This window comes from Lichenostomus cassidix, chromosome 3 (genome assembly GCF_008360975.1).
Source record: "Lichenostomus cassidix isolate B80296 chromosome 3, HeHo_3.0, whole genome shotgun sequence".
Taxonomy (NCBI): Eukaryota; Metazoa; Chordata; class Aves; order Passeriformes; family Meliphagidae; genus Lichenostomus; species Lichenostomus cassidix.
Window position 1 is genome coordinate 17,418,607 of NC_139483.1, and position 24,537 is coordinate 17,443,143.

The 24,537-nt window shown below is 40.7% G+C and overlaps 1 long non-coding RNA gene across 2 annotated transcripts in view; it reads left to right on the top strand.

Moving 5' to 3' along the window:
• Positions 1–2,538: 2,538 nt before the first annotated feature.
• The window catches only part of LOC146439193 (uncharacterized), a 36,766-nt gene continuing 14,767 nt past the window's right edge, over positions 2,539–24,537 (top strand). Inside the window, exons 1-3 of one of the 2 annotated variants that reach the window (XR_014850698.1) lie at positions 2,539–3,372; positions 7,190–7,294; positions 22,452–22,815. This is a non-coding gene — a long non-coding RNA (uncharacterized LOC146439193). Of the gene's footprint in view, positions 3,373–7,189; positions 7,295–22,451; positions 22,816–24,537 lie in introns of those variants that run through there. The other variant, XR_014850697.1, reaches the window with a different exon arrangement.

Sequence of the window (24,537 nt, forward strand, 5' to 3'; positions counted from 1 at the left end):
TCAGATCCATCCAGTCAGAGCTGAAGAAAGCATCCTGGAAGTAAACAAGGCAAAAGGCATGTGTGCTTACTTCTATTTCTGTTTTCCTTCATCAGCAAGTGGATTATGAAAGCCTCATCTTTACCAAAGAGAGGGTTGTTTGTATGGATAAGAAAGGGGCTGTAGAGGGAGAGGGCAGGGTGAAATGTTTGGCAGGAAAAGACACAGATGTGATGAGAGATGAAGGCTTACAAATCCATTCAGTAATTCTAGAACTGTGCCTACTTATTGCTGGAGAGGCTGTCAAGAGGCACTTGCATGTTGTAGCACAGGATTTTGGAGGATCTCCTCTCTGGAAGGTGTGAAATTGGGGATGTTTTCACAGCAGTAACCAGCGGATGTGTTGTGTGACATCAGCTCTGGAAGTAAAGGCTGATAAAGTGCCTGTGGAAGCTAGAAACAGACATGACAGCTGGAACTGCTAGGGACTTAGGTTTGATTATTAAAGAAATTGAATTCACATGCTGCTTGTATATCATTGAGGATCTGCGTGGATTTTGTTTCCTTGGGAGGTAGTAAGAGAGCCAGGCCTCGTAACTGAGACGTCGGTAAGCAGTACATAAATCCATAGGATTTATCTGGAGAACTGCAGGCTGACTATCCCTGTAGCCTATAGCTTGATCTCTGCTTTTCTTTTTTATTATTTGAATAACTTCAACCTGTGATTCATTTCATGCAAGAATTCCTCACCTCCTACTGATTTGGGGTATTTTGTCCCAACTCCAGACAAGATGTCAGTGAATGCTGACATTTTTGTTTTCAACCCAAAACGATGATGAAACTGAGAATAGGGCTGTCAGCTGAGGACATTTGTATCCCCAACAGCTGTGGTCAATGAGCCAAGCCTGTGCAAGCCCAGTCATTAATCAGCTGGGGGGAATCTGTACATCTTATTTACCTGAGTCAGCTACCTAAAGGATTTGCTAATAGCTAAAAGTTTGCCTGAATCATTGGACTGCTGGGTGCAGTAAGCATCTGTTCACATCCTGCCTGCTGTAATTAAAGACACAGGGATGTGCTAGTTATAAAAAAGCAGAGATGGTAGTGCATGGCTGGACTGAGAGTAATTATTTTTTTCCAATGTTGTTAGTGTTGTCTCTTGTTAGTCCTACTGCCAAGGCCATTAGCTGTGACTGTCCATGATGTATAGAGCTATGTTCGGGGGATTTCTACCTCTCAACACTTCTTCTTCAGTTCTTAGTGAACAGGGAACTAATAAAATGATGGCTAATAGTTCTGTCAGCAGTGCAGGAACAACACCATCCCAAGTGAAGAAAGGAGGGTAACAGCTATCCCCCAGAAGGGACTGCTCTGAACTGAGGACCAGCAGTTTGGGGCACAGGTGAATGAAGTTCAAATTACAGCAGTTTGTAGGCCTCAGGTGTCTTTAGGTTGATCAGACGTCATATTGCCTAAATGCCTTACTTGCAAACTAGGAATGATGGAATATCCCCAGTCTCAAGGAGAGGAGCTCTACTGTGAGATTTCTGAGCTGCCTGAGTATTGTAGTCCAGGAACTGTAGCTCGACAGATGGAAGCTGCGGGATAAAGAGGCCTCCTCTCAGAGTGTACATATAATATGCAGTGATCTGGATGTTAATGAAAGTTTCTGCCACTGATAAACACAGCAGATGGACTCTTCATCTCTTGGGTGGAAAGCAGTTAAATCAGACGCATTATATGTTGTCTTATTTGAAAACCTTAAAGACACTTAACTCGTACACTTAAAACTGATGGATAGCTCTGAGTTGCCATGGAAAGAAAATATCTTCCCTGAAGTATGAATAGCATGGTGAGTCTTCCAGAGTGTAGTTCCATCTGTTTTTGTCTCCTTTCTAACAGAAAGTATGTTCATGAAGTCAGGTTCCCAGTGTTGGTAAAACACTGAGTTAATAAGATAGTGTTTTTGCAGCTTTGATAGCCTAAGGATATGAGGCAGATAAAGTTTTATTAGGTCCACTGATCCAGCTAGAACAAAATAGATCCTGTAGAAGGCCTAAAGCTTTTCTGGGTTTTCCTGACTGTCATTTGGCCTTACGTAAACCTTTAAATCTCCCTACTCTGAGCTATTCAGAATAACCATTGTCAGCTTTGAATAAAAGGTTTAACCAACTTCAGAACTTTTTAAAATCCACTTGGGAATATTCTTATGATACTTTTAATTGCTTCTTTCCTCCTGAGATATGAAAAATCATAATGAATCAAGACTTGTGGTTTTGTGCTGCCTTGCCAATGCTTTGCTGTGGCTGCAAGTGGAGCAGCCCTGACAAACACCCAGACACTGTGACAGCCCCAGACTGGGGCCTGATCCAGTTGTTCTCAGTAGAGAAATCCATCCACAGACTACAGTGCCTTTTGGATGAAGGCAATTTGCTTTCTTTTGAACTGACTCCAGAGCACGTGTGGGGAGTTAACTGAGACTAGGGGATGACACATGACCTAATCCAGTTACCATCTGGGTCTCCTGAGAGAGGTGGCTCTTACATGGAAGTGATCTGCAGATTTCACTTTGCCTCAGCATGGCTATAACCTATCTGTCTGTGTCTTAGGTGAAGAAACAGCCTGAACTGTGAGCACACACAGCTGGCAGATAACTGGGCCTGTGTACATGTCTGAAACTGAACTTTTGAACTCTGAAGCAGCAGCTTGCTCCTTGCTGGCTATAGTTGGTATTGCTCCGTTGTAAATTCTGATAGTATGTGGGCTAAAATGTAGTGGCACTTCCCAAATCCTCCAATTAAAAATCCAAACCCTACTATTTATAAGCAGACTTGAGAAAGAGCCAACAATTAAGAGGCTGATCAGATGTTGTGCTTCTGCCTTAGACTTTGTCCTGGTTTAGACTGGGAGAAACACAGGCTTGGGTGCTGGAAAGAAGAGAAAGCCAGGAGAGTGGCTTCCCAAAAAGAAGAAGTGGTCTTGAAAAGAAGATGACATAAAAAGATGGTGGTGGAGATTTCTGGCTGGAGAACAGATCCTGGACATTCGTGTAGATCCTGGAAATCAGTGAGGTGCATGGAGACAAATGCCTAGGGACGTTCAGGGACCCTGGCCAGTTGTGCCAGAGGCTGGTGGCTGCAAACAGATGCATAGCAAGAACTGAAAGAACTTCCTGCCTACGTTGTTCAGGCTAGCAGTGATCTTCCTTTGGGGAGGGGCTGTCAGGAGAGCAGGTGAATGCATGTGAGATAATCAGGCCGGGTAAAAGCTCTTAAACCCCAGCATCCACTGCTTGTTCTCGTCTGCTCTGTTCTGCCTAGGACAGTCTGCTACACTCTACGTGTAATGGGGAAGAAATGGTCCCCTCATGGAATGAGGACAGGCACCATTCAGGTTTGGCATTTGTTCTTGTCACTGTGATATTTTTAAGAAAAAAATGTATGCACCTAATGTCTGGGCAACATGACTGACAGTTCAAAGGGACTACCCTCTGTTTTTCAAATAGATACCACTGTAATTGGGAAAACCTAGCAAAATGTGTTGAATTAACTTTCTGTTACGATGGTTAACAAGGTGTTAATTGGCATAAATGGTGTTCTTTGCAATAAAAAAGTTGTTTCTCAGAATAAGAGGGACAGAACCCTCAAAGTTTTTGGAGGGACATTCAGTATGACTCATTTGGGAGGAATTTAAAGTTGGAAGCTGGAGAAGAGAGAAGGCAAGAGAATGTGTTGAGGTAGCTACTTCAAACTCTTTCAGTTTTTAGGGTAGGACTCTGATTTGCAAAATGTTGAGGCTCATTAGAAATGCTCCGATGTATCCTAATGTATGGGGGGAGAAAACCCAACTCTTCCTGTACATACACAGTTTTCTTAGCAACCTGGAATTCTTTTACATCACTCCACAACACTTAAAGACCATTTATTTGTATCTATGCATGCCAGCAAGGCTTCAGCCAGAGCCCAGCTCAGCTGTATTGGATCTGATCAGAAGACCAGGATTCATTAAGCTACTTAGGTCAGTGGGAGCGCTGGGAACCACGGAATAACACTGGCAGTTTACTGCTCCCTTGGCTCAGGTTCAGCCTGGTTTGACCTGTCCTTGCCTCTGTGATACAGTGGAATATTTCTTGCAGGTGGCAGCTTTTGCTGGACTCACCTTTTTTGAGCAATTCTTCATCCAGAGCTGTGTATCTTGGACAGTAATATGAGCAAGTATTAAGGGCTGACATTGAATATTGGAATAAAGTTATCAAACACAGCTTTGAGAGCTGCTAATTAGAGTTTAGATGCAGATGAAAACCCTTCTTGGATCCTGTGCAAGGTTGGATGCCGAAGCATAACTTGCTGCTGGCAACCATCCCTCAGGCTTTGGCCTTTGTTGAAGGTCACAGTGAAATAGGTTTGCTGTTGCAGAAGATTAGTATTGCTTGAAAATGGCTTGCAGCACATTTATTGGATGGTTCCAAACTCTCTACAGAAGTGGCCCTGCCACATGTTCCCCCCCCCAAAAAAAAAGGGAGCAGAGATGAAGTTCACTGGATTGCCCACATTTCTGCAGTCAGCCAGTGAAAAAAACAGCAAGGTAATTAAAGAGTCTTTGATTTTAATGGAGTATTTGCTTCACATATAATTTAAGAAATGCAAGCCATTTTTAGAGGTTGTTTTTCAACATTGCCCTTTTGATGGGATCTTCTTCAAATGTCTCCTTTAGACCTCAGTGATAAAAACTCCATTTCTTTTGCACAAGAATACATCATAGACATCCTTTTCTGTTTCTTTTCTGTTATCCTGATCTTTGACTCTCTAGACAAAAGAATTAAAGAAGCATTAATCCATCTGGTTTTCAAAGGAGCATTAGATTTGATGCCTCTCTACAAACTGATAGTGAACAGTGATAATGAAAAGAAAAATAGAAAAATCTCTGATGTGGGCAAGTCACTGAATAGAGAACGTGCACAAAATGTGGTGATTGAAAGAGAAACATCTGTCTGGAGTTTGTTGGTGGAGTTCATCAGTGATTAGTTTATTTCTGATCTTGTTTATCACTTTCATTAGCAACCTTGGCATAAAAAATAGACTGTGCTAATGAAATTTCCTGATGACGCTCCACTGGGACACAAGTCAGAACTCCAACCCATCTTAATGGTCTAATTTAAAACTCACCTGCCCTTTCTGAATACATATTTGTATCTGTGCTTTTTAAAATTTCAGTGGTAAAAAACCACTCCTTGTGTGCCTCTGTTTTTCTTTCAATGGACATATTAAAAGTTTAGTTTGGCCCAGCTACTTGAAAAATTTATATTTTTTAAGGTGTCTGTCAAGTTGGTATTCATTAGTTTCTCCTGCCAAAACCCAAATGAATAATGTAACTTGATGCAAGAGCTCCGAGTGAGGGTTACAGATAATTATTCATTCTCAAGACTTTGGCTATGAATCATTTCTACTGTGCAGTCTATCTGCTTATATAGCACCACCAGCTTCATATTTCTTTGTTTCTGATGTAAATAATTTTCAGTGGTATAAAATGTGAGAGGGAACATGCTTATGTTGAACACAGGTAACTATGACCGAAAGACATGAAAGCCTTTAAAACATGAGTTATAGGGGCAGCTAAGTGGCAATTAGAATCCTTTAAAAATTCATTCAGATTTAGTGAAATGTTTCTGGCAGTCATTCATAAAAGTAATTGCCCTGTGCACATGAAAAATTAAAATGTGGTAATTTAGTAATGAATCTGAGCTGTCAGAAGGCATTTTATGGGTAATCAGACATTCCTGAAGGCACAGTAGTGACTGAAGAAAATTGAAAAATAACTTTGTGGAGGCAAGATTATCTGAAATAAGTGTTTTTTTCTGGAAGCAAACAAAGAACCCTATGATTTTTAGAAATGTAGTACACTGTAAGTCGATAAGGGCAACCACTGGAAGCAAATAAAGAATCAATTGTGTAGTTACATTGGTTCAGATTAGTCATTTTAAGTAGCAGTCTTTGAGAAGTAGATACTTCTAGACTTCCAGATACTCCCCGTGCAGATGCATTATCCAGCCCCCAGGAAGGGGAAGCAGGAACTCTCCATTACAGCTTGCAAATCACTTTGTCGATTTTGAAAGAGAAAGCTCAGTTCTCCTTTCATTTTACTTGCATGAAACTGCTGACTGTACTGCATTTACATTTTGTTTCCTCTAGAACAAGGGAGGGTATAGCTGGCTGTGTGTTGTTGCAGGGCACAGTGGGCACATTTCGGAAGTTTAGTTGGAGCTGCTGATGCATCAGGAATGCAAACCTGTGCCTTTGGATGCAGTTCACTCCCACTCTGCAGGTGTTAATGGCCTGAAAATGGACAAAAGCACCTTTGAATCTCTTACACCCAGTGTCTCTAAATCACTCTGGGTAGAAGATCTTGTGATGTTTGCCTCGGTTATGGTACTGCCGTTGCTTTTGATCTTGTCTAGGTATTTCTGGGGGATTTTGAGATTCTAAGACTGGAAAGAAAACTTATCAAAAATGCAGATCCAGTTAGGATTGCTGCGTTGTTCAAATACTCTTTTGCCAGAACTGATTTGCCAACTGATCAAGACTTGAGGATTGGTTATGTTTTTTATATCTTCTCCAGAAGATATAAAAAACATACATACAGAATACTATGGAGACACTCTTGTTTTCCAATTTGTAGAATGATTGTTTAAAAATGCTGATCTTGGATGCTATTCTGAGTATTGGAATAAATACCATTAGATGTTAATTTTACTTTATGTTGTTTATGCATCTGGTGTTCCTTTTCCTGATTTCTGCTGCTTACTAAGTTTATTGAAAGCTAAAAGGGGTCAGCTTAACTCACATTTCTGGTCTGCTTTAATTTATGACTTAATGAAAGGAAGTTTTCAAAAGAAGACAAGGATTTGGGTTTTTTGTGGGATGGAAAATAGAACATATTTCTGTTGATGTGTGGATTTTTAAACTCACAACCTGTTTGTGCCCTCTTTATTTGGACAAAGGTTAAATATGGGCTTAGATCAACATGACAGTTTCTTTTTAGTGCTGTGAGAATGAATGTAAAATCTTTTGGAAAAATTCTGCCTTAAAAATCATTAGACATAATTAGCAAAATAATATCTCTCATGAGAAATGATAAGATGAAATATGTAATTTGGCAAGAAGTAGCTCACTCTGGTGTTAAAGTTTTTCAATATTGTCTCCTTTTCCCATAGATCATTTAGAAGACTGATCAGCACTTGGAAGGAGGTGTGATATTGAGTCTGTGTTCTTATTCTGCACTCTGGAATGGGGCCCTGCTCTCTCATCCTGGCTCTCTGGTAAGTCTCCCCACCCCAGGCAAGAAAATGAGGATACTGCTGAGAGAAAGCACCTTGAAGATAATTCCCTTTCATCTACAGCTGCAGTGTTTGGCTGTCCTAAGGTTTGCAGAGCTATAAAACATTTGATAATCCCAGGGGTGGGGGAGAAGCTGAAGGACATCTCTTGAGTTTGATGAAGCACTGAAGAGAAAGAACAGTGAAACAGAGATTATTTATAGAGTATGCTTGCCAAATCAAAACCCAAGCTTTAATTACATTTGTATACACTGTAGCCATGTTTAATAAAGACTTTAATGCAGTATTATTTAGCTATTTGACTTGTTAGCATTTTGCCTTTTTTGTGCAAAACCTGGCATATGTTGATATGGTCAGCTATGAGTAAGAGCATGGGTTGAGGCTGAAAATCCCTCAAGGACATGTTCTCATTTAACATAGCCTTTTAAAATCTGTTGTGGTTCTGTCTGCTTGTGAGGCATTCACTGATGGTCATGGGCTTTTTTGTGTTCCATGACTGCCACAGTCAGACAGGAAGACTCAGTATCTAAATGGAGTAGGGAGTGGGCAGAAGCTCTTTGGGGTGTATGGGAACTGAAGGGTTGCTCTTGGTGTATTTGTTGTGCTTGGGGTTTGATTTCTGTCCATTCAGTCAGAAGGATCGACACCAGCACTTTACCAATCCAGTTGAACCTCAGAAGTAGTCTTGTCACTTCAACAGAGACTCCAAGGAAGTCCCGCTGGGCTTGAATTCCTGTTCCTTTTAGATAGTCTTTATCTAGGTCAGGGTTGAAGTTCTTGCTCAGAGCACTGCACTTCCCTGTCACTGCTGTTGGATTGACACAGACAGATTTTTCAGTTTCTAGCCCTCAAATGCTGCAAAACAGTGGTGTCCTTTAGGGCTTCTCTAAGGTCTGGCAGGAGCCTCTGGTCCTGCTTTCAGTCTGTGTACAGGGAGTTTAATAGGCAAGTTCTCACTGCAGACTTAGGCCTTTCATTTTTCCACTCCTTTCTGTCAATATTGCAGTGCTTCAATAGGTTCTTCTTGGACCCTCATGTCTTATCTCCACCCCTACTATTCATTTTGGTAATTTGAAATCCAGTGCCAGTTTTCGGTGCAGTGCTGAGTTGAGAATAATTTGTGGCTCCCTGGAGGGCATCACTCACATCTGTGCTGAGGGAGCAAACAGCTGGTGCAGGTGTTCAGGTAAGGAGGATGGGATGAGAGCCATACATTGTTGTCCTCCCTTGGACACTGGTGGCTAAGTAGGAACCAGAGGGAGTCATAGAGCCCTGAAATCATAGAACATAGATCTCTCCCTACCAGCGAGTCCAGTCAATGTCTGAAGTTGAATGGTCTGCAAATTCCCTTTCTCTTCTATGTTGGCTGATTGCAGCATGTTCTTTTAGAGAAGGATGCACTTTCTGTCCCATGGCTGTTTGCTCTTCAGTCACTGTCAACTGCAAAGTTGGCAGGGCACTGACAAGGGTGCTGCATTCCTAAAGCTAACCAAGGTCTGTGCCCTGATTTTTGGGAGCAGATAGTCAATACCATTTTCAAACTCAATTAGGAATGACAACCTTTATTCTGTAATGAGGGCCAAATGGATGCTGTTCAGAATTGGAGCTGGTTTGTGCTGCTTTCCTCAGAGAAATGCCTCTGCTCTGGGTTGGGGTTTTTTTCTGCCATTGGCACATTTATTTGTGTTGCACAGGGAACTGGGTATTTTGTGAAGCTAAATCTTCCCTACCAGGCAGCAGCTCTGGCTCAGCTTTGGTGGTTATTTAAAATCTCAGAAGAGAATCATCAGCTGCTCCACTTGTACATTCAAACACACAAGGTGATATGCTAATTGGGCTTTCATTAGTGCCTGACTGACGTCACCAACAGAGTAGAAAGGGGCTAAGCAGATGAAGTACTTTTCCACTCTTGAACTGGTACTGATGCAGTTATGTACTATAGCTGCTTTTTTTTTTTATTTGGAGAGTTCTAATTTTCTGTGTGACTGCATCTGTGCACTGTAGCATTCAAATATTGCCCTGGTGTATTACACTCAGAGCTGAGCTTTTTATAAAAAAGGGAACAGAGGCTGTGAAATTCTGGTTTTTTTCTTTAGTGTTATTACTGTCTGGGGTAGATTCAATTAGGTTAGACAAGTAAAATTTCATGATTTGACTCATCACTGCTGTTCACATATGAGTTCATATCTGCACAGTTAGGCAGTTTTTTTTCCTCTGAGAAACAAAAATACTGTGGATAATAAACAGCTGCATGTCATTTAATGAGCAAGCGAGAGGCAAGCCTTGCTTTTCCAGGAGGGTGTCCACTGTGTGAGCTCAAGCAGAAATTGTAGCTGAATTTAAATAGAATCTGTTCTTTTTTTCAGAGCTGGCAGTAGGAACCTTTGCAAACTGAGCAGCTTTTACACAGCAAGCAGCTTTAGCAACAGAGTACATGAAGGGTCTATATTCACATTGTGGGGTGTGGTACTGCATCAGAAGTCCATCAGAAGGGCTGTGCTCCTACTTTCACCTCCTGAGGTGAAATACTTCATCTCTTTGTGCCTCAGCTGCCCCAACACCTGTGCAGTAAGGACAGTATCTCCCTTTATAAAATGTTTTGCTATGACAAGTCTAAGATGAGCTAAGTCTGCATCTTCAGGAATTAAAAAATTGCTTTTTGGTCAGGATAACTACTAAACGTAGTGTAAGGAGTAGATTTGCTTGAGAGGAAACCATTTTTACTCAGCTCTAAATGAAATAAGTTGATGTTATTAAATGTAATTAAATACAGTTGCTATTGAAAGTGTATGGTTGTGAGCTGGAGAAATATTATTGTTTTGTAATAAATTATCTCAAGTGTAATAAAAAGGATAAGGACAGAAGGGAACTCTGATGTTGGAAAGGCCATAGCAATAGAAATAGGATTATTTCTTTTTTAAACCAGAAATCAAGAGTGCAGAACTATTTATTGCTTTAACTTCAGAAAAAAAAAATAGTGACAGCAGGGACCTTGCTAAACTGGAACACATATTTCAGTGACTAGAAACCTATTGTAATCACAATTACAGAGATACGATCTTAGGCTTTGGTCCATATGTCTGTCTTAAAGGGGGTTATTAATGCTGTTGATTTTCATTCAGCTTGCAGACAAAGATACTTAACTAAATATTTTCTTTTCGCTTCTGTCATTAGCTGGGGTGCACAGACAAAATGCCTGGGACTGTCTTGCTCCTTAGTTCAATTATTAGACCTCTATTGTTTCTCAAGTATAAAAATATCTGACAACAGAGCATGAAGAATTTTTCCAAAGCCTGTCAGTGGGATAAACAAATGAAATCCATCATGAATTAAAATGCAGCCATGTATTATAACCTCCTTTCACTGGGCCTTTTTCCTATGTAAAGTTTATAATTTTTTGGAACATGTGGGCAAGGACAAATCCGAGGAGCTGCTGAATTCTTTGTCATAAGTTCTTTTTGTAGCTCATTTACTTCTCATCCGTCTCACTGGGGAAGAGCGAGGTAAGGTCTTTATTCAGGAAACATACACAGTGGGAGGGCAATTTATGACTCCTTCCACTCTTCCAAGCAGAACCACATCCCTGGGTAATGAGGGAAGAAAGGGAGCCCAGTGACTCTGCCGTGGTTGTGCTTAGTGGTAACAGCAGACAGTTCTCTTGCAGGTGTTGTGTTTGCTCCATTTCTGCCTAGGAGTTGTTCATAAATTGCTTCATGACTTCTGTCACCAGAGTACTCGGGGTCCCAGGAGAGGTGGCTGCTTTTTGGGACTGTAGTTTCAATTGTTTGGGACCTGTGAAGGTAAATACAGGTCTGTAGCTGAAACATGAATAGAAAGAGATACACAGGAAATTACTCCAGCCAGCAGTGATGTGTTTTAATCTTCATAAATGGAATTCTTCCCAGGAAAAGCAAAAACTGCTGTTAATGAAAACAGTCTTCCTTAATAATGTCTTCTTCTCATAAAAACAGTGACTATTAAAAGCGAATGGCTGTGAGCCTGCAGCAGCTTGTTTGCCCACAAGATGGAGCTAAGAAATTCTCTCCAGGCTGCCCGGGAGAGCGTGAGCACTCCAAGATTTCCTGCCCTTGGGTCTTGCAGCGTGGTTAAATGCCAGAGTTTATTGCCCTGTGTGTGACCTCCCTGCAGCTCCCTGCACCGGGGCAAGGGCAGCCAGGCTGGGCTCTCCCAGGAGCTGCTGCAGGGACACACAGGCTCTACTATGCTTTAGTCCATCCGTGTTTCCATGTCAGTTTATGCTGGATTTTTCCTCAAAATGTTGGTCTTAGCTGTACAGTTTGGTGAGGGAAATAGGCATGGGAGGTCCTCTTAATACAGCAGAGGAGAGGTGCTTTGTCAAGGATGTTGGTGACACTGAGCTTTGCAGGAAGGCCCTTTGAAACTTTCAAAGGTACCTTTGAAACTCTATTTCAAAGGTAGGTTGTGAGACCTTGGTGGTTTGCTGTGTCTCCTCTGAGGTGACAGCAAACCTCACTGCTTGTCTTGTTGGTGGGAGCTAAAAACCATCCCTCAACCCCCCCCAAGAAAAGCACCACCTTTTTCTTTCTAAAACGAATGTGTTATTAATGGTTTATACCCAAGGATTAGTAACTGTGGCAGTCCTTGTGTGCTCTTCTGGCTGAGTGCTCCTGAAAGCTGACACCCAGGTGTGAAGGCTCATAAGGAGGAGTTAATTTAAAATATGATTATATAATTGTGGGGAACGAGGGCAAAGGTAATTACACCGAGCAGCCAGGTATTTAACTTCTTTGGCTCTTTTCTCCTTAAAAATTTACTGGCCATTTACATAGTTTGTCTCTAGAATTTTAGTTTTATTTTTGGTCAGTGGTGGTGTCATTATTGTTGATTACATCAGATGCTTATTCCAATGAAGGTGTTAAAGCTTTTGGTTCTCACATTTTAAGGGTTAAAATGTAGTGGAGAGAAATGTTTAATTGAAAAAAATTGTTCTTCTAATTAAAATTTCTTGTCAATGTATTTTTGACAAATCTGCTTATTAGTGAAGAAAATAATATAAATAGCTTAAACCCTACAGATAAGGAAACATAACAAGGAAAGAAACAGCTTATGTACCGTTTTACTGAAATTTCATTGAGTATATCTGGAGTGGAATAATAGGAGGACTTAATTCACCTATGCTTGAGGTAAATTAAAGGAGTTGAATTAGGTTCTGGCTCCTAAAAAACCTACTTTGAACTCTTGGAGTACATGGCTTATTTAGAGATTTTGTTCTAGAAGCAATTTTTTTTTTCTTCTCCGAATAAAGATATTTGCCTCTAGCAGGACGACCTGAACATTTTTATGTGCAATCAGAAAGATGGCTTAATTAGCCACAGCAGAGACTGAGTGGGATAAATCACATGGCTGAATGATGCTGTGCAGGTGGAGGGTTAGGGAGCTTGTGGGGTTGTTCACAGAGCCACAGCGTGGTGGGAGCTGAGCCAGCAGGAAGTTTCAAGGTAAACAAGAAAGGTCAGGTTGTGTTCTCTAGAGCCGGCTGGCAAACAGAATAAAGCTTCTGACTGAACAGCAAGCTGATATCAGGGACAGCCAGTTAGTGGTTTTGAGGTTTGGTTTTTTTTTTTCCTCTCCTTGGATTTTATTTTTTAAAAAAATCTTAGCAATGACCAGGCAGGTGCTAGAGCCAGCCTTGGTGAGAATGGCTTACAGCTCAGGTTAAATTAGAGGAATTAGTTGGGGAAGTTAGAGCTGAAAGGAGAATTGCCGACTCAGTTATTATCCATCAAGGCTTACTTCTTAGTGCTGGTGAAAGATCGATGAGGTTCCAGAAAGGGTCAGCACTTGAAACAGCTTTGAAAATGGAAGCAGTGGGGTGGGGGGACAAGCAGAGATCTTCAGTTTTTAGAAGAACAGTGGGCTGAAAAGCTCAAACCATCTTGAATACAATGAGGTGTTAATACGCCCAAATGTGTTAAACCATAACCAAAATATTAGGACAGCAGAGAGTGTCAATAAGGAAGTAGCAACTTGTGTTTTCTCTGCAGGAGAGCTTCTTGATACTATTTTGAACTGCCTTCTCCTAGGAAAAATAAAGACACAAAATGAGAGTAGTCTTGTGGGAAGAGGCTCAAAGAGCAGCTATCTGTGAGTTTCTGTGAAATGAGGACAATGCAGTGTGTGGGTTTCCTTGGGAGGGTGTGCTAGGTCTAGTGCCTGTCAGTTCATAGGACACTAATTTTTGTGAGGAACTAGAAAATATGTACTTCATTTCTAGGCCATGCACAGCTGGAAAGGCTGCAAGCACTTGGATGAAAGGATTAATATTCAAAAGAATCCTGCCAATTAGAAGAATTCATTTGAATTAAGTGGGATTCAGTTCAAGGACAGACACAGAGTCCTGTGACGAGGTATAAATTATGTGTGAGATGAGCAGATGAATGAACAGCTAGCTGGAGTCTCCCAGGGAAGGATGTGGGGTTATGGTAAATGACAAACTGAATAGCAGCTGAGGACATCATAGTCCTCATATATCATATATCATATATCATATATCATATATCATATATCATATATCATATATCATAGCAAGGTAACATAAACAAGAACATAGCTTGCAATGCACCAGAAACAACCTTACTGCTGTGATTGGCACTGGTATAGCTGCAGCTGGAGCATTTTGTCTCATTCCAGACCCCACATGGAGGTGTGGAGTGAGTGGAGAGCAGAGATCTGGAGAACACAGGTGGTGAGGAAAGGTTGGAAGAATTAATCCGATTAATCTAGAGACAAGATAGCTATGAGAGTTTATGATACAAAATAAAGTGGCTGCCTCAGAGAAGAGTGTAGTACATGTAGCACAAGAAGTAGTGGGCTTAAACTCCACTGGAGGAATATTATGTTAGACAGTGGGAAAAGCTTTCTATCAGCAGGGCTACATAAACTGCTGACATAGAGGTTTTTAAGGACAGGTTAAATAAATTTTGGAGAAAAAAATTATGGGTACTACTGCGATTAGAATGGGACGGTGAATGAGTAAGACTGCCCCTGATGCTCTTCCTCAATTTCTTTTCTTTAGGTGTCCCACAAAAGAGCCATAGGCACATGAAAACACCTAGTTCTTGTGTTTTGTTTTGGTCAAAAAAGCAGTAGCAATGAGAAAAGGGGAAGCTCCTGCTGTCCCTGAGATAGAGGGAGGCATTTAGTCCTCCTGTGAAACTTATTGTAGTAAAGGAGTGGTGAGGAAAACAAGAGAATGAGATTTTTCTCCTGCTGATAGTTGGCCTATGCAAAAGATAAGTGATTCTGCCAGTCTTTCGGTGCTGTTGTCATGGTTGTTTGTTTTTTTAAAAGAAGATCCTAAATCCAGGTGCTGCTTTGCAGTGTCAGCTCCAAAGTTCTGCAGGGCACTGTGCATGGCATGTGACAAAGCAAGCCAAAAACAAATGACCAGCATGCCAGTTATGAAACTTCAGGTCAAAACATCCCCCTGTGCTGGATTTCTAGATTTTGGAAAGGTAGAGTCTTCTGCCTGAAATCACAGAAAATCCCAAATGGACCTAAATTCAGTATTATTTTGGAAAATACAAAGTATTCGGTAGTTATGCAATAGAGATCACCTTGATTGTAATTACATGAATCAAAATTAGACTAATCAAATAGTTCTTTATGATCCTTGCAGGTAAGATGCTAACAATCACAAAGCTCCAACAAATGTAAATAGTAATTTAACTGATTATAATGACATATTCCAGGATGACTATACCTTTTTTTACAGATGATGTGTTATACTTTGTTTCTGTGTTGAGATTGTTTAATCAACTCTGAAAGAATAGTGGAGAGGTCCAGTTTTATTCCTCCTGGTTTGTGGGTAGCATCTTGTTGCCTTGCTTTTTCTGTATCCTCTAACTGAGGAAGGGGAGAAATGATAACTGGGTGTCTCAGATAAATGGTCTGGTAAATGGAGAATGATCTCCACTTAAAAGAACTGACTCAAGATGTTTCTGAAACTGGGGTCATCATCTTGGATTAGTCATTTTGATTTTATAGTGGCTTTCTAGATAAAACAATCCTTGTGCAGGGTAAGGTAAGGAATATCTTTGTAGGCATTTTGTTTAAATCTGTCATATAAGTTAATGAAAACACATTACTCCAATGCTAGAAAGTAGACCAAGTCGACCAAAAGTAGGCCAAGTAGAGCTTTTAAATATAATCAAATCACTCTTCTTCTTATACTAGTCCCTCTTCTTCTGATACTAGTCCATCAGTCTAAAGAATTACATTGCTCTTGATGATGGTGAGAAGAAGAGTATGGAAGCAGAGGAGTGTTTTGTTTTGAAGGACGAGTCTATAATTAGAGAGTGAAGCTGTAAGTTATGAAAATTAGGGAGACAAGGGGAGAGATTTCATGTTTGGTTCCCACTAGCGGAGTTTGCTAATCATTAGTGTTTCTCTGGAGGATGTACTGTAAAAGAAGATTTTCTTACAGTATTTCAGGAAATTGGCTTCTGGCATGGTAAGTCAATGCGTTTCGTACCACTGACTTTATCAGAGTGCTACTTATGGCTAGGATATGAAAGGCATAGAAGTGTGTGGGGGGGAAGGGCAGTATAGAAACATGAAAAATTCCATCATGTTTCATGAACCCCCAAACTATCATTTTTAGTTTGCTCTCAGTTACGCCTGTCTGCACCCACAGCGTTCTGTGCTATTTTGTATGCCCATATGACACAAATGGCACAGTGTCAGGAGACACAGAGCTGTCTTTATAATATACTTTTTGCAAGAACTAGTATGTCTCAAACAAAGGAGTGGGAAGCAGAATTATCTTTCTATATGTTTCTATGGGTCTTTCTTTTTATTTAAACTGTGCTATCAGAGTGAGATAAAAGAGTTGCTAATTGCATGTGTGTTCAAGTGCGGCTTGGAAATGCTAACTAAACTGGACTATTTCAAATGAAATGCAGCAAAGGATTTGAAATTTAAATTGCAACATGGAAAGAATGTGGTGGGGTCTATTCCAAAGGGAATGGCCTAAATGAGGAAGTGGTTAGAAGTGGGAACTGGAGCTCTGCAGGGCTTGGGTTTGGGTCCTGGCTCTGCTGCGTGCTGGCTGCGTGGCAAATTGCTTCCTAACTTGCTCATGGATTTCACCCTACATTCTCACTTTGTGCTCCTTGGTGTCCCAGTGCAAGGGTTTTGGTGTGGGGCACAGTGGGGTATCTTCTCATCTGAGGCCTCTGAGTGCACAGATAGTTTGGAGGATAAATGATGACAATAGTCACTCTGAAATTTATTCAAGAACTCACCCAATTGAGTGTTTTGGACTGTCTGGAAGGATGGCATACAAAATATTTTTCCAGTGAATGAGACTTTGGTTTATCCTGTACCATCCAACCAAGCAGCCAGAAGTTAGTGCTATCTGGAAAAAAAGGGGCAAAAGTAAACTTGGACTGATCAACAGTAATGGCTGGAGAGTAAATGGCACTGCCATTTCTGTCTGCCCCTAGTAGCTTCCTGCAGTGCAGCTGAAAACAATTCTCTCAGGCTGTTAATTGTCATTGCTTCAAATAAGCCTAAATGGAGACACAAGATCACTCCCACTCCAGAACACTGAGAAACTTTGGAGGATGCACTTAAATATGTGTCCAGTTTTGAGGCTTTCACATTTCTGTTTCCCAGCCCTGTCCAGGATCTTGAAAGTGAATGTCCATCAGATGCAGTCATTTTAATGTAAATATTCTGTTTTGACTGCATGGATATTCTCAGTCTGCCTTCACATTGTCACTACTCATACTGGACTAAATAATGAGGCCAAGACCAAGCCATTTCAGCACCAGCAGTTAAAGATGATGGGGAAGAGATTGCTGTAGTTTTAACTACAGGAGGTAGGAACATGATTGTGTTCTCTGCCCAACAAGACACTTTCTCAATTCCAAATATCAGGTAGTCTAAGAAAGAAGATGATTTCTCATTACAAAGCTGATAGTAGTTTAGTCACTGTCCATGAATCATCTGGACTCTCAAATAATTGTCTTTTTCAAATATTAGTTAATATTAGTCTTGAAACAGTACATCTTTCTTTATGGACTGTTAAATTATTTAGGTGTCACTTTGTAACTCTAGGTTGGTTAGCTTGAAGTTGTCATGCAAGATTTTCAAGGAGAGGCATTGGATAAATCTGATGATATTACCTGGATATGTGCCTGACCCAATCCAAAATGGCTGGGTAATAACTGATAACTTTTTTTCCCAGTGTCTTGTGTTTGTTTGGATTCAGTTTTATGACTTGGTATTAACCACTCAAATTAATGGATAAAGTTAATTAATTCATTTAAGTGAAAGTCTGGAGGATTAGCTACTGTAGGGGTTCCGTCTGCTTACTATTCTCATGCTTAAAGAAAAAGCCCTTGATAAAGTATTGTGAGTGTATTTTTAATGGGCTCAGCCTCTGACACTTTGAAATGTTGATGACCCTGTTGATGCTACATTAGTGAGGAATTATAGTAGCCTACTCTTGGGTGGATAATTGAAATTAAAAAAAGGGCTACAGCGATGCTTTTGCATCCTTGGGACATAATGGTTTGCTATTTCACAGAGAGATTAAGGAAGACAGTAATCCAAGCTGCAACTAAAATGCCCAAAACAGACTAAGGCTTTGTAGAAATTCTGTGTCTTGTGGGCACCTGCCTCCCCAATTTCTGTTATTGTGGGACCAAACAATAAAAGATGCTGTGATCACAATCTCATTCTTTTGCTGCCACTTGGGCCAAAATGTTGTAGTCTTCTAAACATGGATGAATTTACAGCATGTCCATACTTTCATCTTCCAAGTTGACTGGTGAGGTTTGTATGGATTTATAGATTTATCACAAATGTAGTGGTATATTATGAGCTCCTATATGAAATCTAACCACAGGTTTAGATTAAAAAAAGTTGTGTTGACAGCAGTTGGGTTCTTTGAGGAATTGTACTGCTGAATGGTTTGCTCTTTAAAAATCTCTTCTTGTTTAGACATTCTGGATAGGAATTTGAGAGTCTGCAGTTGGGCGCACAATTATGAAAATAAACAGTCAACATTTAAGCAAGTGAAGAAAGGTTAATTGTAAAGGAAAAAGAATCAATCAATCAAGGATAAAGAAGGCTCAAGACAATAGGTAAAAAAGGGACAGAGATTGCCAAGTAAGCCAAGGAGTGATCAGTGCAGAAATCTAGATCTCTTAAAACTGAAGTAGAAATGAAGAGCAATGCTTGCAAGTTTTAATTGCATTTTCTGATTTTTTTATTTTTGTGATAAAATGTGTGTACTCTTGATTAAGCGGTTTTAATCGCATCTGGAGTTGAAATGACAAGTCCAGTGCAAACCTGTTTTATTTTTATCATCTATGTGGTGAGTTGGTTCAGAGCATATTTTTCCTCCCTGTCCCTGGAGAGCTGTCTGTTTAAATATACTTGTTTTTTTTCCTCCCATGTAAGCTCTGAAATATGCTTTTTTTTTCAGCATGGGCACCTTTTTCACAGTGTTGCTTTGATCTCTTGATAAGATCAGCCTCATTGGTTAATCAGGTTGGGGAAAATCATGATGTAGAGAAATGCAGTGATAGAAAACAGATCTGCAGTAAGATTAAGGGTTTGGGAAGCACAGCTGTTTACTGTACTGATAACCAAAAAGCTTTTAATTCCCAGATTTAAACAAGATATGTGTTACAGCCACACCTGTCTCAGAAGATTATTTTTGCCACCATGTGAACTAGAAACACAGTTTTGTAAGAGTGAAAACTAAAGTATTCTTATTATCAGCAACTTATGTTTCGTTATTGCATATTTATACTTTGACCCAATTTGCTATCTTATCAGAACAGCTGAAGGGCTATTGCGAGACAAGAGCATGCTTTAATCTGAAACTGTGGCTTCAGATATTTGTAACTTTATGAACTGATTGCCAGAAAATCAGTCTGGTCACTGATGTACTCTGGAGTGTCAGAAAAGCTCTGTTTGGACATGGCTGTGGCTGAGAGAGATGCTGCTACTGACGATACTTTCAGTTGTTCTCACAGTTTTTACTACCCAGGTCTGCCCTTGTCTACTGCTGAGTGGACAGGCAGCTTAAATGGGAACTGCAAATACCTGGCACATTTGAGATATTGAAATGGTGAAATCTGGGAAAATATTTCTTCATTGTCTTCATTTTTCATCATCAGCTTGAGGCACCTCAGTTCTGTGAGCTTGTGAGAGTATAGACCAAGGTTTAATGCATGTCCTTCTCTTGTGGTTTTCCAAGCTGTGTTCTTCTGTTTTAATTAAATACTTAATCTATAACATTGAAAAATAATTATATAAAAAGAAAATAGTTTCCTTGGGGTTTTTTTCTGTTGCAGCCAAATGCTTTATAAGCCATCACTAGGAGAGCAGTGCCAGGATGATGTGTGGATCTAATAGATCAGCATGATGAGGTGGAGCTTGAAAAGAGAGGATTGGGTTTTTAACACTATCTGTCTTCCTATATTCTGGTTTCCAGGTTAATTTCTTTGTGAAGACCTGGCCAGTGTGGTCAGACTTATACAGGGCAATTAGGAGAATATAATATTTCAGGTGGTTGAGTTCATTAGCCTGATAGGCTCCTGTCTAATTTTTCCATAGCTGTTGAGATGGCTTAGGAACCTTTAGCTCCATGCTCAGCAGAGGTAAAGGAACTTAGTTTTATGGACTTACATAAATGCACATCACTTTAAGCTCATAATGGTTTGACTTCTGAAAATGGTACATACACTCCTAAGTGCTTATGAAAATGTGATGATAATTCTCACTGAAAGTCAATAGGATTTAGAATTTCAAAAGGCAAAGTACCTTTTGAAAATTACGCATTACTACTTCCTGTCCTCAGGATTCTGTGGCTTACTTGTAAACCTGGTTTTGCTCTAAGAAGATCAAAAGTCTCACCAGCCCTCATCTGTTGCCAGGTTTCACACGAGGATGAAATGTCAACATCCAGTCAAAATCTGGTTTTCATTTTCAGTGAAGTCTTACTTTAGTCACAGTGAGAAAGCCCAGTTTGGCCATGCATTTTCTCAGATCACTATTTTTTTTGCAGATCAGTAGGCCTTCGTCCACCATCAGAAATTTCCCAAGAATCACAGCAATTTTCTTATAATTACTACTGTAATCAAATATATACGATAATTACTGATGATCTGCATGAGGGGGACAAAGGTACCATCAGTAAGTTCATGGACAGCACCAAGCTGGGTGGGAGTTTTGATCTATTTGGAGGGAAGGAAGGTCTAGTTGGCATGGTGGTGGTCAGTCAAAGGTTGGACCCTGTGATCTCAGAGGTCTTGTGCAACCTGCGTGATTCTGTGGTTATGGCTTTAGGGAGGAGCTGCAGAGCACTTCTCATTACATCATGCAATCCATTCTCAGTTGCTTTGGTTGAGATGTTGTGACTGTTGAAGACAGTGCATTGTGTCTTCATGCACCAGAGAGTGCCAAATGGAAGACACAGATTACAGGAGGAGAGACTTTAGGTGCACACACATGGAGAAGATCTTCTGAGCAAATGTTACTGATGCTGACTCTATGGTGTGATGAAAACTCATGGGCAGAGGGCTTCCAATACGCAAATAATGTAAAATACTTCTTATCATTTATAGTGGGATTAATCAGATAAGAGGCTTTTCAAATTGAGGATGCCCTTTTCATGCGCTTTGAACCCAAATCCTGGAGCCTTAATAAATCTTGCTGCAGGCAGTAACAGCTTTGGAGCACAAACACATCTCCACAGCAGATAAGATTACACGATTAATTTAAGCTCATAAAACAAAAGTCCCATTACTGTAAAAACTTGTCATGGTTGATTTTTTTGAAGGTCACTTTCTTCTATGGCAACAGAGAAACTGTGCTTGTGAAAGGAAGAATCATGTTTGAATGGGGAGACTATGGAGAGGCATAAAAAGCCACTCTGGCATTTGCTGAAGGTGCCAGCAGTCCATTTAGAGAATGGGCAGGATGGACCCTTCCTCCCCATCTCGTCTGACTGGTTTCTTTCTTTGGTTTTTTTCTTTGGTTTCTTTCTTTGGTTGTGTTTACACTTGTGCTCAAGTTAACATGAAATAACTGGTTAACCTTAGTGATTGAAGTGTTTCTGAAGCATTTTCCATTCCTGGTGAAATACATGGGCAATCAGAAACCAACAGTGCTTTGCCATGTCATGTTGGGATGGATTGCATGGAAGGAAGAGAGCTGTCCACTGATGCACCAGGATTACTGCTTGTAGGTGTTGGTGGGACTTTGATACAGGGGTTTTCTTCAGATATTTTTCTCCGATTTTGTGGAAGAGGAATGCAATCCTGTCTTGAAAGATACGAAAAAGGGAAGACACTGGATGATCTGATGGTCTCATCAGATCAGATCCCAGACACAACCTATCAAGAGCTGGGACACAGACACAGAGAAAACAATATTGGGGTTCTCTGTTGCTGAATAATTTTTCTTTGTGGTGATCATATTCAGGTCCAGAACAAGTTAAAAACTGAAGGGTTGCAGCAAAATGATCGCTATGTATAATTTTAAAACAGAGTAAATAACACATTTTCCTTTATATTTCCCATCTGATCTGACTGCTCAGTTAAGGCCAAGTCACACTCTTGCATTTGTTAGGAAAAATTTCATATGTGAAAGCCCAAAGATGATCCATAACCTAAACCCTGTGTTAAAGTTCCCTGCTAAAAGCGTTATTTCTCTGACAGTTTACATCACCTGATGATGGCTTCACAGTGTAGTGGCTCTATTTACAGAGTGTTACTCTGTATTACGTGCTGCCAGCCATCTGTAAAATGCACTGCAGCTTGTTATCACCTGCTTGTGGGCATTAAAAAGACTGATGGACCAAATTCTCCTTTACAGAAAAGCCCCTTTATGTCACTCTGTCTGGTTTAAAGGGACTCTGAGCTGCAATTAATATGATCTATTCCTGCTTTATGGTCCATCTGGACTTCTGCATTGTGTAAGGGACCCCAACATAAATGAAAATGAGGTCGCTGGGAATCTGGTCATGTTCAGCTGCAAGGTGGACAAAGGATCTCTGTAGAATATTAATAGTAATGCACTGGTTTACTGTGAACACCAGCCCTTAAATTTGTAATCTATCTTGCCTGCCTTGCAGATGAGAAAACCAGAACACAGAGGGAATAGGTGATGTGCCTGCAGTGTGGAGCAGAACTTGAGTCCTGCCACCAGAACCAAGCAGAAGGATTTAATGTCATTGAGGACCAAGGTGCATGTGCAGAAAGAAAGGTTTTTTGAGCAGAAAGCAGATGTTTTTTTTCCCACTGAATTCACTTCAGAAGGAAGTAAATCTAATCAGAGTATACCATGGGACCATCAGAGGACAGAGTTGTGGGAGGCCATAGGACCACTCTCTTGCTGATTCCCTGCTACTGCAGCCTTTGCTGTCCTGAGAATGGGGGATATTTTGCATGGCTGTTTGCTCTGGAAATGTTAGGGTCCTGAAGCCTGACCTCCCAAACAGCATGGAGTGGAGGGGCTGTCACAAATTTGATAACAAACCAAGTTTTGGAATGAAAATTACCTGTTAGCTATGGCTGCTTTGGCAAAACAGGTCCATTTCTGCAAAAGATTCGTTAATTTGCTGAAATCTGATAAAATGAGAAGTTTCTGAAATTATCCTATTGGAGCTGCTCTCAGCACACACCTCCTGGACTTAATCACCCAAGAGTGCTTCTCTCTGTCTGTCTTGATTTTGGCTCCTACATGCACTGAGGGGAAATGCTTCAGCAGATAACTGATTTTTTTTCCTGTTAGATGCTTCTTTATCTCCTTTAGAAGGTTGTCTCAGCAAAATTGCCAAATTTTAGCAGTCACTGATCTTTACTCCATCATATGCCTCAGCTGCAGGGAACCAAATCCACACTGTACAGAGGCAGGAAGGTTGTAATTGAAACACTTTCACATAGCATTGGCTTGTCTGGAAATTGTCACACACCTTGGTGACTGTGACTCTTGGGGGATGACAGTGGTATAAGTGGTGTAAAAACATTTACATATAACTGTGCACCCATCTGGAGTCCTCCCTGTGATGCTGCTGATGGATCATAGTGTGCTTTGCAATGCTTCACCCAGGAGAGCGCAGTCAGGGGACTTTGGATAGCAGCGTGAGCATTTTTGTTGTTTGTTTTCAAGAAGTTGGATGCTGCATCTGAAGCATCCCAAGTCAGAGCCAGCTCGCCCTGGCTGGGGAGTACATTCATGCCCCACTGCCTGTGTGCCACAGTGCTGCTCTGCCCTTCCTGGGGTGCAAGGGCCCTGTAAGGAACTGGGGGTGTGGGCACAGAGAAGGGAAAAGGACAGGGCAAACAAGAGGAATGCACAGAATGAAGCCCCACTGCACCTCATTTTTTTTGCTTTCACTTCTGCTAGTGATGTGAGTTAAAGCTGCCTATTCACACCAGCCCTCTGTCCTCACAAGTTTTAACTTAGGCCAGGGCTGGAGAGCAGAGTGTGATCTGGTGTTTTTCCTTGTCGCACTTGGAATGCTCTAATTAGTATGTTTATTGTCACTTTATACTCGAAAAGAAAGAGAGGTAGGAGATTATTTGTCTGGAAATGCCAGTTTTGAAATAATAACATTCTTCTGCAGTTGCCCATGGTGAACTCTATTAAGGATGGCATAGAATAAAACTTTTCAGGACACTCATTTGGGGATACTTGTATCTCAGCAGCACTTGAAGAGGAAAATCAAATGTTTGCAGTGATTGGGAAAGGCATAGAGAGCAAAATTGAAAATGTCACTATGCCATTGTATGGATGTGTGATTCACACATGCTTTGATTACTGTGTGCTGCTCCCCTCATTGCTGAAGGATGTATTAAAGCTGGAAAAGGTTCAGAGGAGGGCAGCGAGTATGAAAGTGTTACCATAGATATGGAATAGCTTCTGTGCAAGGAGTGACTTATAAGACAGGGTCCTTCCAATGTGGAAGAGAGGAGAGAGAGGTACATAATGCCTGGATAACTGGCTAGGTCGCCTGTGTCCTTCTGGTGGTACAGAGAGCTAGAATCTGCCAGCCCTGGATGAAGTAGTGACTTGATTGATTGATTGATTGATTTTTTTTCTTCTCTGCACTGCAGTGCCACAGCAAACCCTGAAGTATTGCTTAGATGCTGTAGCAGCTGAGGTCTGGTTCCTGTGTTTGCAGAACTCTAAAAAGTGTAAGCCTCCTGATATTACAG